This window comes from Drosophila biarmipes, chromosome 3L (assembly GCF_025231255.1).
Source record: "Drosophila biarmipes strain raj3 chromosome 3L, RU_DBia_V1.1, whole genome shotgun sequence".
NCBI classification, from domain to species: Eukaryota; Metazoa; Arthropoda; class Insecta; order Diptera; family Drosophilidae; genus Drosophila; species Drosophila biarmipes.
The window spans coordinates 230355-245065 of NC_066613.1; the positions used below are offsets into that span (position 1 = coordinate 230355).

General features: G+C 30.7%; 1 protein-coding gene across 4 annotated transcripts in view; it reads right to left on the reverse strand.

Moving 5' to 3' along the window:
- The window catches only part of LOC108035863 (acetylcholine receptor subunit alpha-like), a 604633-nt gene that overhangs the window by 64623 nt on the left and 525299 nt on the right, over positions 1-14711 (reverse strand). Inside the window, exon 13 of one of the 4 annotated variants that reach the window (XM_050886174.1) lies at positions 7002-7146. The exons of the other annotated variants lie outside the window; for them this stretch is intronic. The gene's annotated coding sequence lies outside the window, so the exon portion shown is untranslated. Of the gene's footprint in view, positions 1-7001; positions 7147-14711 lie in introns of those variants that run through there. 4 annotated transcript variants of the gene reach the window in all.

The following is a 14711-nucleotide window of genomic DNA, read 5'->3' on the forward strand; positions in this document are numbered from 1 at the left end:
TAATTAGTTCTGAATTTCGATTTAAATTTTGTCAAAATCGGACGACTATATCATATAGCTGCCTAGGAAAGACCGGAAAATTAGTGGTAAAATAATATGAAAAATTTATATCTTTGGTGTTTTATAACTTATAAACTTCTACGCTTGGAAATAACATTTTTTAATTAGTTTTGAATTTCGAATTAAATTCTATCAAAACCGAAAAATGGGTCGGAAAACATGAAATAAAAATTATATCTCTGGTGTTCTTTAACATACGCTTGGAAATAACATTTTTTAATTGGTTTTAAATTTCGATTTAAATTTTATATAAATCGGATGACTATATCATATAGCTGCCTAGGAAAGACCGGAAAATTAGTGGTAAAATAATATGAAAAAATTATATCTTCGGTGTTTTTTAACTTATAACCTTCTACGCTTGGAAATAACATTTTTTAATTAGTTTCGAATTTCGAATTAAATTCTATCAAAATCGGACGACTATATCATATAGCTGCCATAGGGACAATTGGAAAATAAGTGGTAAAATAATATGAAAAATGTATATCTTCGGTGTTCTTTAACCTTCGCTTGGAAATAACATTTTTTAATTGGTTTTAAATTTCGATTTAAATTTTATCAAAATCGGATGACTATATCATATAGCTGCCTAGGAAAGACCGGAAAATTAGTGGTAAAATAATATGAAAAAATTATATCTTCGGTGTTTTTTAACTTACAATCTTCTACGCTTGGAAATAACATTTTTTAATTAGTTTTGAATTTCGAATTAAATTTTATCAAAATCGGACAACTATATCATATAGCTGTCATAGGAACGATCGGAAAATTGGTGGGAAAATAATATGAAACAAATTATAGCTTTGGGGCTTTTTAACTTATAACCTTCTACGCTTGGAAATAACATTTTTTAATTGGTTTTAAATTTCGATTTAAATTTTATCAAAATCGGATGACTATATCATATAGCTGCCATAGGGACAATTGGAAAATCAGTGGTAAAATAATATGAAAAAATTATATCTTCGGTGTTTTTTAACTTATAAATAACATTTTTTAAATAACATTTTTTAATTAGTTCTGAATTTCGAATTCAGAATGTAAAAAAAAAAATATATCTTTGGTGTTTTTTAACATATAACCTCCTACACTTGGAAATGACATTTTTTAATTAGTTTTGAATTTCGAATTAAATTCTATCAAAATTGGACGACTATATCGTATAGCTCCCATAGGAACAATCAAAACTTAGTGGAAAAAAATAATATAGAAAAATTATATTTTCGGTGTTTTTAGACATATAACCTTCTACTCTTGAAAATAACATGAAATAAAAATTATATCTTAGGTGTTCTTTAACATATAGCTTTCTAAGCTTGAAAATAACATTTTTTAATTAATTCTGAATTTCGAATTAAATTTTATTAAAATCAGACGACTATATCATATAGCTGTCATAGGAACGATCGGAAAATTGGTGAGAAAATAATATGAAACAAATTATAGCTTTGGGGCTTTTTGACATATTATCTTATAATATTGGGAATATATATTTTTATATTTTTAAGAATTTAGAATTCAATTTAATAAAATTATTGATTATTTTTTATTTTTTGAAACTGCAAGGGTATACAAACTTCGGCTTGTCGAAATTAACTTCCTTTCTTGTTTAATATATAACCTTCTAAGCTTGGAAATAACATTTTTTAATTAGTTCTGAATTTCGATTTAAATTTTGTCAAAATCGGATGACTATATCATATAGCTGCCATAGGGACAATTGGAAAATTAGTGGTAAAATAATATGAATAAATTATATCTTTGGTGTTTTTTAACTTATAACCTTCTACGCTTGAAAATAACATTTTTTTGCTTAGTTTTGAATTTCGAATTAAATTCTATCAAAATCGACGACTATATCATATAGCTGCCATAGGAACGACCGGAAAATGGGTCGGAAAACATGAAATAAAAATTATATCTTTGGTGTTCTTTAACATATAGCCTTCTACGCTTGGAAATAACATTTATTAATTAGTTTTGAATTTCGAATTAAATTCTATCAAAATCGGACGACTATATCATATAGCTGCCATAGGAACGACCGGAAAATGGGTCGGAAAACATGAAAAAAATTATATCTTTGGTGTTCTTTAACATATAGCCTTCTAAGTTTGAAAATAACATTTATTAATTAGTTCTGAATTTCGAATTAAATTTTATTAAAATCGGACGACTATATCATATAGCTGTCATAGGAACAATCGAAAAATTGGTGGGAAAATAATATGAAACAAATTATAGCTTTGGGGCTTTTTGACATATTATCTTATAATATTGGGAATATACATTTTTATATTTTTAAGAATTTCGAATTCAATTTAATAAAATTATTGATTATTTTTTGAAACTGCAAGGGTATACAAACTCGGGCTTGCCGAAATTAACTTCCTTTCTTGTTTAATATATAACCTTCTAAGCTTGGAAATAACATTTTTTAATTAGTTCTGGATTTCAATTTAAATTTTGTCAAAATTGGAAAATTGGTGGTAAAATAATATGAAAAAATTATATCTTCGGTGTTTTTTAACTTATAACCTCCTACGCTTGGAAATAACATTTTTTAATTGGTTTTAAATTTCGATTTAAATTTTATCAAAATCGGACGACTATATCATATAGCTGCCATAGGAACGACCGGAATATGGGTCGGAAAACATGAAAAAAATTATATCTTTGGTGTTCTTTAACATATAGCCTTCAAAGCTTAAAAATAACATTTTTTAATTAGTTCTGAATTTCGAATTAAATTTTATTAAAATCGGACGACTATATCATATAGCTGTCATAGGAACGATCGGAAAATTGGTGGGAAAATAATATGAAACAAATTATAGCTTTGGGGCTTTTTGACATATTATCTTATAATATTGGGAATATACATTTTTATATTTTTAAGAATTTCGAATTCAATTTAATAAAATTATTGATTATTTTTTGAAACTGCAAGGGTATACAAACTCGGGCTTGCCGAAATTAACTTCCTTTCTTGTTTAATATATAACCTTCTAAGCTTGGAAATAACATTTTTTAATTAGTTCTCAATTTCGATTTAAATTTTGTCAAAATCGGACGACTATATCATATAGCTGCCATAGGGACAATTGGAAAATTAGTGGTAAAATAATATGAAAAAATTATATCTTCGGTGTTCTTTAACTTATAATCTCCTTCGCTTGGAAATATCATTTTTTAATTGGTTTTAAATTTCGATTTAAATTTTATCAAAATCGGATGACTATATCATATAGCTGCCTAGGAAAGACCGGAAAATTAGTGGTAAAATAATATGAAAAATTTATATCTTTGGTGTTTTATAACTTATAAACTTCTACGCTTGGAAATAACATTTTTTAATTAGTTTTGAATTTCGAATTAAATTCTATCAAAACCGAAAAATGGGTCGGAAAACATGAAATAAAAATTATATCTCTGGTGTTCTTTAACATACGCTTGGAAATAACATTTTTTTATTGGTTTTAAATTTCGATTTAAATTTTATATAAATCGGATGACTATATCATATAGCTGCCTAGGAAAGACCGGAAAATTAGTGGTAAAATAATATGAAAAAATTATATCTTCGGTGTTTTTTAACTTATAACCTTCTACGCTTGGAAATAACATTTTTTAATTAGTTTTGAATTTCGAATTAAATTCTATCAAAATCGGACGACTATATCATATAGCTGCCATAGGGACAATTGGAAAATAAGTGGTAAAATAATATGAAAAATGTATATCTTCGGTGTTCTTTAACCTTCGCTTGGAAATAACATTTTTTAATTGGTTTTAAATTTCGATTTAAATTTTATCAAAATCGGATGACTATATCATATAGCTGCCTAGGAAAGACCGGAAAATTAGTGGTAAAATAATATGAAAAAATTATATCTTCGGTGTTTTTTAACTTACAATCTTCTACGCTTGGAAATAACATTTTTTAATTAGTTTTGAATTTCGAATTAAATTTTATCAAAATCGGACAACTATATCATATAGCTGTCATAGGAACGATCGGAAAATTGGTGGGAAAATAATATGAAACAAATTATAGCTTTGGGGCTTTTTAACTTATAACCTTCTACGCTTGGAAATAACATTTTTTAATTGGTTTTAAATTTCGATTTAAATTTTATCAAAATCGGATGACTATATCATATAGCTGCCATAGGGACAATTGGAAAATCAGTGGTAAAATAATATGAAAAAATTATATCTTCGGTGTTTTTTAACTTATAAATAACATTTTTTAAATAACATTTTTTAATTAGTTCTGAATTTCGAATTAAATTTTATTAAAATCGGACGACTATATCATATAGCTGTCATAGGAACGATCGGAAAATTGGTGGGAAAATAATATGAAATAAATTATAGCTTTGGGGCTTTTTAACATATTATCTTATAATATTGGGAATATACATTTTTATATTTTTAAGAATTTCGATTTTAATTTAGTAAAATTATTGATTATTTTTTGAAACTGCAAGGGTATACAAACTTCGGCTTGCCGAAATTAACTTCCTTTCTTGTTTAATATATAACCTTCTAAGCTTGGAAATAACATTTTTTAATTAGTTCTGAATTTCGATTTAAATTTTGTCAAAATCGGACGACTATATCATATAGCTGCCATAGGGACAATTGGAAAATTAGTGGTAAAATAATATGAAAAAATTATATCTTAGGTGTTTTCTAACTTATAACCTCCTACGCTTGGAAGTAACATTTTTTAATTGGTTTTAAAATTCGATTTAAATTTTATCAAAATCGGATGACTATATCATATAGCTGCCATAGGGACAATTGGAAAATTAGTGGTAAAATAATATGAAAAAATTATATCTTTGGTGTTTTTTAACTTATAACCTTCTACGCTTGAAAATAACATTTTTTTGCTTAGTTTTGAATTTCGAATTAAATTCTATCAAAATCGGACGACTATTTCATATAGCTGCCATAGGAACGACCGGAAAATGGGTCGGAAAACATGAAATAAAAATTATATCTTTGGTGTTCTTTAACATATAGCCTTCTACGCTTGGAAATAACATTTATTAATTAGTTTTGAATTTCGAATTAAATTCTATCAAAATCGGACGACTATATCATATAGCTGCCATAGGAACGACCGGAATATGGGTCGGAAAACATGAAAAAAATTATATCTTTGGTGTTCTTTAACATATAGCCTTCTAAGCTTGAAAATAACATTCTTTAATTAGTTCTGAATTTCGAATTAAATTTTATTAAAATCAGATGACTATATCATATAGCTGTCATAGGAACGATCGGAAAATTGGTGGGAAAATAATATGAAACAAATTATAGCTTTGGGGCTTTTTGACATATTATGTTATAATATTGGGAATATACATTTTTATATTTTTAAGAATTTCGAATTCAATTTAATTAAATTATTGATTATTTTTTGAAACTGCAAGGGTATACAAACCTTGGCTTGTCGAAATTAACTTCCTTTCTTGTTTAATATATAACTTTCTAAGCTTGGAAATAACATATTTTAATTAGTTCTGAATTTCGATTTAAATTTTGTCAAAATCGGACGACTATATCATATAGCTGCCATAGGGACAATTGGAAAATTAGTGGTAAAATAATATGAAAAAAGTATATCTTCGGTGTTTTTTAACTTATAACCTCCTACGCTTGGAAATAACATTTTTTAATTGGTTTTAAATTTCGATTTAAATTTTATCAAAATCGGACGACTATATCACGACGACGACTTTTTTAACAGTAATTATCATAGTCAACAACGTTTTTTTTGGGATTTTTGACCCTCATTCCTTGAAATTAGCTTAAATCGTTATTTTTTTAAATCGTCCAGTTATGAAAAGATAAGTTAGTGTTTAAGACAGAGGCCGATGCTTATACTGTTAGTTAATACTTACTATATTAAAAAACAACTTTACTCTTTTGAGTTAAGATTAAAATTGTCTCATTTCCTCATTTCAAAGGTTTAGGCATACTTACTAACCAACTACAAGTTCGCGGAAAGAAAAAGACAGCATTTGTCCAATTTTTAAAGACCCATTTCACAGAACCCGTGCATACAGATATTTTTGTTGAATAAATTTCTTAATGGAAATTCAAAGCAAAAATTATTTTCTACAGCCGCGAGTTAAGGTCTCCCATAAAAAAACGAATTAAAAAAATGTTTAAGTTGCCTTTATAAAAAGGCTTTAAACGACACTTATTCTTTATTTCCTGACTTAGAATTTGAATGATATCTAGATGTCGTTTTTAATAAATGATTAACAAATATATTTTCTATTAGGTGCGCATACTATTATCCCTAGCATAACAAAAACAATTTGCCTTAACAAAATAAAAACCATTTGATTTAAATAAATCAAAAAATGTAGTTTGAACTAAGTTTGTTTGTTTATTGTTTTTTAACCTAAGTAAAGTTTTAAAAACCATGTAAAAACTTAATTTAGTTCATTTTGATAAGAAACTCTATACATACATTTTTTAGCCACCAAACTGGTGAAGGTTTTTACCAGAATGAAATGTTTTTTGGTCTAAGACCCTTAATAAAAATTTAATGCTATACATCTTCGGTTGCATGGGTACGAGTATATAATTTTAGTTTTCGTTCTGGCATTTAAAATGAATTCACTGGGCCAAATGTCTAATCGCAATTTACCCCTATAAAACGATTCGAGTTACAATTTTTTTTCTTCGTAGGCATAACACATTAATTTAATTATCATATTATAATTTATTAGAATCATATTAATTTAGAACTCCTTAAACACTGGTCATTTAATTTTACGAAAACGTATAATTCACATTAAGCTACCTAACCTTCTAACACCGTGTCCAATATAATTTCAATCGCAATGTATTTATAGTCATATATATAAGACATTTGAAATTGCGTAAAGCCAAAAAGTCACTTAGGGTTTGAAATAACTTTTAAATGTAATTTTAGATGTATAAAAGTGCCAAGAATATTATATCTTATGTCAAAAAGTCATTTTAAAATTTTTTCGGTACTGCCGTCGTCGTTGTCGACTGAGTGATGATTTTGATCCAGTATGAATTGTTGAGCTGCAGGGTAAACAGAGAATGGTATACATTGAATTAATATGAATTATAAAGTTATAAAAATAAAGTTCAGAAAATGTATTGTTAAGATCATAAAAATCCAAGAAGAAATGTCAATACAGACAAGAAAACCAAATGGCTACAGTTTACAGTTTACATAAATATGTCAGTTATCAAAATGTTGAAAAACAAAAGCAGTTTTTTTTTAAATAGAATATTAATATGTCTTTTTAGCCAAAACATGACCTCATTTTAAGGCAAAAAGCACAATTCGTAAAAAGTGATTAGGTAGTCTAATAATCTCTGTTATTAATAGTCTTTCCCATTTTGTATTTTTCGTTATGCTTTTCAAAACGAAAACGGCAAAATGAAACTCTTTGTGTAATGAAAAATACCTTTTTTACTTTTTTATATTCGTCCGACATAGACAAAAGGCAGAAGAAAACGTTTCCGACCCCTTAAATTCTTAATCAGTATCAATAGCTGTCACGATTTAGCCATGTCCGTTTGCCATCCGTCCGTATGAACGCTTAGATCTTGAAATCTAAAAGAGGGGTGGGATTTCTGGGCTTCCTGCGCAGCGAAAGTTTGTTTCAGCAGGGTGCCATTCCCGCTTTAACTTAACTAACAGTTTTTATGCCAGTGATAACTGATATGTATTTGCCCATTCTAACGCTCAGAAATAGCCAAATATATTGAAATGGCTGGTATGTTGTGCCTTAGAATATCGCTTTGCTACTTATCTATTCCGACTTCCCTTTCGCTGAGTAACGGGTATCGTGATGTACACGAAAACGTACACCTATTTACTTTCAGATAGTGACACTTGCAATATGTAAGCTCTGTAATACAACGACATGGAAAGGACACACAGACAGACAGATAAAAAGAGGAGGAAGATCCTTTACTCAGTATTAAAAAGCATGAGAAGGCTGTAAAATCATAAAAGAATAAGAATTAACTTTAAAATGCTGAAATATAACTTCTCTCTTTTTGAATCACCCATCTTTTCATTCTCACCTGAAATGCTTTCTCATGAGCGGAACAGAAAGAGGCGGAAGATCCTTTTCTCAGTATTGAAAAGCACGAGAAGGCAGTAAGAGCATTAAAATCGTCTATGTAAATTTGACGGGCTATAAATCATTCTGTTTTTCTATTGGTCTACGACGAAACTCGTGTGCTTAATGCCATTTTTCCGACTTTACCAAGGTATTCAAATTTTCGTCATCAGCTGGATGATGTCGCATGTGAGCTATAGTGTAGGCCCTCAAGAATTGGAATCGTTTCTGAAAAATCAACTAGTCATAATAGTTGAGGGTCGAAACCTAAATTTGGCGTACGACTCCAGTCTTGGCCAAAATTCAACGGACCTCCTAGTCACGTCCGAGAGCAAAGTAACAAACATAGAGTGTCGCATGATCTTTCTTATTGCACGACAATAACAGCAGCTAGGTCTGTGAGCAATGCACAATTGTCAGGAGTATGGACACACCAGGGTATACTGTTCACTTCGAACAGTTATGAAGCTTGTAGAGACTTCCACGATTCGGCTAACTGCCCTGCCAACAAAGAAGACACCCAAGTCCATCCACCTTGACAGACTACTAATCTGGAGAAGACACATCGAAAGCAAGAAAGTACATTTAAAACTTAAGGCCGGAAGCTTTCACTGGATTCTTAATGCTCAACAACTCCACTCTCAAGCCCATCTGGACATATGGCTCTCAGCTATGGGGGAACACCAGCAGCAGCCCAATACCCAAGCTCAACTGATCGAAGTCAAGCTGGTTTTTTGTAGGTCAGTTTTGGTCTTGGAAACCCCAAGACCTTAATATGGTCATAGATGACTCCTTTGCCAAAAATATATTTTTTTTTAGTAATTTAAGCCTGGATAGAAATGAGCTTGTTTATAAATATTTCTTTTTTAATGCACAGTAAGCCAGTAATGTAAGGCTATTAAACGTAATATACTTTCAGTATGTCTGTTTGACTGATGTGCACACTATACTTAAAGCTAAGTAATTTTCTTGATTATGATTATACTATGATTATATTTCTTATTAAAGTTATTTATATCTTTTCTTTCGGCCGTAGTCAATATACTGTCATAAAAAGAAGCGTTGATAATAAGCCGAAATGTTTTTGATCTGAGAACCTGAAATTGTACCTTAATGTGGTTGTTTAGTGGTTATCTGCGGTCAAGGTGAAAGCAACAATATTTTAAACAGTTATTTTGTAGGTCGGCGGATCAGTTGATTTTGATTTATGAGCAGCTACTTGGTCTTACCGGTAAAGTTATGCGAACAGATTTCAGAATCGGCCTGTAGGAGCTGGGAAGCTTCATCATTTAATATCAGCATCAGCAACAATGGTTTTCTTCTGGCATGTCGGGTATGTGGTGCCCAGAATCGGTACTTACAAGCTTATTTAAAAATTTTTTTTGTTTCATTTTTTGATGGACGTGGAAGCATCTCTTATTGAAATAGAATTCATTTAGTAAATTGTACGGAGGAGGTATCCATTCCTATATTTTCTACAGTAAGCTATAGAGCCAAACTCGATAGAACGCTTATCGAACAGCAAGAAATATATCGGTGCAGTTTTTGTGGTTTCTAACGCAATTGCAATATTATTTATAACATTGTGAAGTTGTTTATGGATTCCGTGTCCTTTTTTGAATCCAATTTAATAATTTTTTATTGTTGAACAATTAGTCTTAAACTGATATTGTCATCTGTAGTATTTTTATACCCATTACTTGTAGAGTGAATGAATGCATCATAACTCGATTTCTGAAATGTTGTTACTGCTAAGTGATTGGTCAAAATTATTATAAATTTGATGAGTACTTGGCTAGCCGCTCGAATTTCGTAAAGTGCAAATAAAGAAATACTGTTCATTACACCTTGCACCCAAAACGTAAGAAAAGTGGAAGACTTCCCCTATGTCGCCACGAGCCCCCGAAAGAATAGTATCTGAAAAGGTATTTGTCCTGTCAATACCTGCCAAAATATGCAGCAGAGTATTCATGATACAAACACATTTTTTCTTGGGCAGGATCTCACGGCCTTAACAACCAGCCAACCGACCGAGGGACGCTGCCGTCGTACGACGAATTCGCGAGACAATAGATGCGTGGACCCGTTGGCTTCAACTTCACCTCGAATATCATTATAAGTAAAGACTCTTCCAAGCATCGTTCTGCGGTCCGCTAAGGAGGGTAACTTAATTAGGACTAGAAGTTAAAACAAGGTTTGCATCCCAGCTTAGTAGCGGCCTAAGGTGGCTCCCCTACGGGAAACTAAATGTATCGTTGAGTAGATAAAAGAGATAATTTTTTAAAAGTATTTTTTGTCTTAAGATACCTTAAGATTCATCTTAAAAGAGCAATATAATACTCTACTGAATTCAGTGTAAAAAAAGTACGTTCAAATATATTTTTTAAATACCTTGATCACAAATAATGTAAGTTTTAAGATGTTTATCTACGTTTCGTAGGGTAAACTATTTAAAAAGGCCCTTGCAAAAAGCATACGCTCAACATTTATTTCAATTTGTAAGAATATGATCGGATATGCGTTGCTCCGGTTAAAATTTCAAAACACTACGAGGGAAGAAAAGTGGTTGAATGAAGTTTACGAAGACTTAAATAATTTTTGTAGTGTAGCACGGTAAATATAAGCCGACCACTTAAGTAACTAGAATTATAGAATAAATATAAGCTCTTTAAAGAACCAAGGTGGCTTTAGCTACAAAGCATAGGTACAGTGAAAGACCTAAAGAACTTTTAGTTAGTTCATGTACTCGTAAGCTAATGAAAGCAAGACATTCGCTTTTTCATCTGTAGACAGCGAAGTTCCAGCTATATTACAATCCTAAAATAAAAGTTGTTCTCTATTGTACAGCTGATTTGAGACTGACTTTATGGCGCGGGGAAACGGTAGCCATACAAATACAATAATTAAATATTATAGAAATCGTCCGACCACAGCAATCAAAAATTCATTTTTTAATAGAGCAGACAAATGTATCCATAATTTGTGTATTCAGATTATTGTTTCATGGGGAATGTAAAGTCCGAAAATTGCAACCGAGCAGTTAAAAGTGCGAGAAGAGCGCAAGATCTTTAAACTTAAGCTTTTGTTTAGGAAAAAAAATTAATAGAATGAGTGTGAAAAAGAGGGAGCGTTTTGCAGCTAATACGCATAGAAAAAAACAAAATAAAACTGCACTGTAATATAAAGAATATATAAAGAAATAAAAATCATAAAAACAAAACAACCATACACAAAATACAATTCATTCACTGTCAAAGCGAAAATAAAGGAACTTATCGTTTATATTGTGAACTTTTAAATTTTCCACCACAATTTAAAAATTCTGCCAGGAGTTGAAGTTGCGGCCAAATATTAAAATGGCAGAGCAAAGTTCCTAAATTTTCCCAATTTCCATCAGATTTTCTTTCACCAGGCAACCACGGCAACCTTGCCGTTGAATAAACAAAGAGAATTCTGGAAACCGAGGTATTCCTTCTGGTGGTTCCTGTTTTCCTGGAATCGTGCGAAATTCTTGGAAGTCGTGGTACTCCTTCTCTTGACTCCAGTTTTCCTAGAAAGAAGTCCCTAAATCGCAACAACGTGATTGTCAGCATTGTGGAAAATTCTTGGAAGTCGAGGTACTCCTTCCAGTGGTTATAGTTTTCCTGGAAAAAGTCCTTAAAGCGCATAAACGTGATCGTCAGCGTTGTGGAAAATTTATTTAAAATCTTTAAATTCCTATAAACTTCAAATTAAATAAAACAACTAAATTTGAAGTAAATTCCTATAAGAAATAAAGTAATTTAAATTATCACAAATACTAGTGTAATCAACTAATTTGTAATGCAATAAACAATCTCGTAATGAGAGCAATTGTTTGAAGTGTTTTTCCCAATTTTATCTACAGTCAATTGAAATGCAGTTTTACAATTTATAAACAAAATTACAGCCAATAATACAACAAATTGAAAGCGCTTTCAACGTTGATTGACTGTTTATAATAATATTCCAATGTTCTTGATATTATAAAAGAAATTCTCAGTTAAATTTAATAATCAAAATTAATGTTCAAATTTGGATAGCCTTTATTTAATTCGATATGACTTTAGCATACAACTTTATATGATACCCAACTTTGTAACTTTAATGATCATTATTACTTTTTATATATATTAAACCTATTATAAACATGAATTGCTAAATTGTTTTTCAATGGAAGCTTGCATCAATGAAGATGGTTATGAGTTAGGCATGTGTCAAAGGGATCAGCAACCTCTGTCAGGCTATGCGGCTACGGTGATCATGGTAGGGTGGCAATGTCAGCGGCAACTAACATCATCGCTGCTGACACCGACACACATACATCAGCTGCTGCCATTCCATTTAGGCAGCACCCTTCCTTTCAGGTATTCCCTTTCCCTTTATCCCACTATTAATTCTGTCCTCCTACAATTTTACATCAAAGTCCGTTCGCACGCGAATTAAAATAGGATATTGTATATACATATGCGAGCAAGTCGCACTGTGGATCAAATTGGAAACTCACTCCCTTTACCGACGAACCAGCGCGTGCCCCACTTGAAGCTACACCCACCATCTTTCGCTGCTGCTAGAGAGATTATATAATAATCTCATTTTTGGCGCCCAATGTGGGGATAAACCGGAAAGCCCGACTACAAATATTTTGTAAAGGACAGTCACTTCCATCTGACTAGGTTTCTATTTCTGACTTTGAAGTTTTTATTGTTTTTCATTTTCCCTTTTTCTAGTTTAGCTGCTTAGTTCTGTGGATAAAATAATTTATTTATTGCCTAGACTAGCAGGTGAACATAATTTTTATGTTTAATTCTCAGGATGTGTTATAATTAATTTTATAACTCCGAAATTTAATTTAAAAACCATCGTGTGCAGGCAAATTGTGATTAGGAAACGTTGTTTTTTGGTTTGAACGTGGATTTAATTGCAACGGCCATCCCGTCTAACACTTATTTAGTTTTCATGCTAGAGGTTTATTTTATTGTGACTGACATATTGCATTGCATTATTGAGAATACAACCAGGTGAAAAGTGAAGGTTATTTATCACCGCTAGACCCAACAGATTAGATTTTCTAAATGTTTACTTTTACACTTTCACCCAAACCAATTTATTTTCCTAATGTTTTGGTATGTTATCCTATTAGTTATTCAATTCCTTTCGATTAATGTATCACCCAAAACAATCGGACGATTACTATAGATTTTCATTTCTTCGCCTTCACACACCCTCCTGGTGCGCTTCGTCAACACGTGGACTGCTCTCCACAGTGATATAGAAGTCACTCATCGTCACTACGAGGAGTGCCATTCACAGTGATAAAAGGATATTAATTAAATATAAATAAATAGATATTATTATAAAGATATAAACAGCCATAGTTTGTTTTTTTATGAATCAACTTTATTTTTTAACAAATACATACATTTTAATTAATTACAATAGTTTTATTTCTGTTTTCTAAAATGTTAACTTTCTATTTCACATATTTTCACGCTAATTGTTAGATATATACTCCAAAATTTTAACTTACAATGTTGACATAAATTTGTTAAGGTGTCATAAATAACTCTATCTAATTTACCTTGATGGTTATTAGAAAGTCTTATTCGTTTTTAACTGCCATTTTCAACTGGTTTTACGAAAAAGTTCCCCAGCAAGAGTTCTAAGAAAAGAACCTCAAATTTAAAAAAATGGTTTTTTGTTTTTTTATACCCTTGCAGAGGATATAATCATTTCAGTCAGAAGATTGCAACGCAGTGAAGGAGACGTTTCCGACCCCATAAAATATATATATTCTTGATCGGCGTCACAAGACGAGTCCATCTAGCCATGTCCGTCTGTCTGTCCGTCTCTCCGTCCGTTTCTACGCAAACTAGTCTCTCAGATTTAAAGCTATAGGGCTGAAACTTACCCAAAAGTCTTTTTTCTATTGCAGGTAGTATATAAGTCGGAACCAGCCGGATCGGAAAACTATATCTTATACCTCCCATAGGAACAATCGAGGAAAGAATTTAAAAAAAATATATATCTTTGGTGTTTTTTAACATATAACCTCCTACACTTGGAAATAACATTTTTTAATTAGTTTTGAATTTCGAATTAAATTCTATCAAAATTGGACGACTATATCATATAGCTGTCATAGGAACGATCGGAAAATTGGTGAGAAAATAATATGAAACAAATTATAGCTTTGGGGCTTTTTGACATATTATCTTATAATATTGGGAATATATATTTTTATATTTTTAAGAATTTAGAATTCAATTTAATAAAATTATTGATTATTTTTTATTTTTTGAAACTGCAAGGGTATACAAACTTCGGCTTGTCGAAATTAACTTCCTTTCTTGTTTAATATATAACCTTCTAAGCTTGGAAATAACATTTTTTAATTAGTTCTGAATTTCGATTTAAATTTTGTCAAAATCGGATGACTACATCATATAGCTGCCATAGGGACTATTGGAAAATTAGTGGTAAAATAATATG